At 38.9% G+C, this 1,037-nt stretch overlaps 1 protein-coding gene across 1 annotated transcript in view; it reads left to right on the top strand.

Moving 5' to 3' along the window:
* CSUI_003960 (amine-terminal region of a tm vesicle-mediated sorter) overlaps nt 1-1,037 on the top strand; it is a 52,756-nt gene that overhangs the window by 539 nt on the left and 51,180 nt on the right. The window contains exon 2 of the mRNA XM_068064155.1: nt 448-569. The gene's annotated coding sequence lies outside the window, so the exon portion shown is untranslated. The remainder of the gene's footprint in view (nt 1-447; nt 570-1,037) is intronic.

Below are 1,037 nucleotides of genomic sequence, written 5' to 3'. Positions count from 1 at the left end.
TTTAATCTATCTATCTATCTAGGAGAGCAGACATGCATGCCCTGTATGTGTCGTTTCATTCATTCTTACCTTTTCACGGTGTTTCTTTGTTTTCTTTTGGGTTGTTCTTTCCTTCATTCCGAGGATCTGCTTTTTTCCTCCGTCATCTTGTTCTCTCCTCATGCATCTACTTTCAGTCCTTCTCTTCGTTGTCCGAACTCTTACCTACATCTCACGTTTCATCGCAATAGCTACTTATATATCTATACCTATCTATAGATCTATATAGCTCTCTATATATCTCTCCGTCTACCTATATGCATATCTCTAGGTGCATCTCTCTCTCGATCTCTCTTATGTAGCGTCTTCGTCCTTTCTTTCTTTCTTTCTTTCTCCTTATGATGTTCTTTTCTTTTTCTCTCGTTCCGCTCTTTCTTTCTCACTCTTTTTATCTTCCACTTTGTGTAGGGTCAGAGAATTGTTTGCTGATGGGATTGTGGATGAGGTTCGTCGGGTTTCACTTCTGGTTTAGAGAATTCGTACGACCTCAGCTCAGGGGTCGCGCAGGCCCTTCGGTCTTTGTTAAAAAGGTCAGTTCGAAGTAATGCTCTTTTCGTACATCTATCTTTCATCTACCTATCCATCTATCTACTTTCAGTCTATCTATCTGTAATCTATCTGTAATTTATCTGTAATCTATCTATCTATCTATCTGTATGGGTACATGGCGTTGCTGTAGTTTGTTCGTATAGGGGGGGTTAGTCCACTAAGCGTAAGTCTCTGATGACGCCAGATCGACGTATTTCCCTATGTATGTATCTGCGGGTGCTTATGTGTATCCCCACATCAACATCATACAAGAGGCTGAATACATACATATGTCTATATCTATGCCTATCCAATGCATATATGCATGAATGCACGAATGAATATGTATGTATGTATTTCTACCTGTGTCTATGTATGTATGTCTATGTATGTATGTAGGTAAGTATGCATCTATGTAGGTATGTATGTATGTATGTCTATGTATGTCTATATATGTATGTGTATGTATG

This window comes from Cystoisospora suis (assembly GCF_002600585.1).
Source record: "Cystoisospora suis strain Wien I chromosome Unknown contig_1785, whole genome shotgun sequence".
Taxonomy (NCBI): Eukaryota; Apicomplexa; class Conoidasida; order Eucoccidiorida; family Sarcocystidae; genus Cystoisospora; species Cystoisospora suis.
The sequence above is the reverse complement of the archived record's forward strand: the minus strand, read 5'-3'. Positions and strand labels throughout refer to the sequence as shown.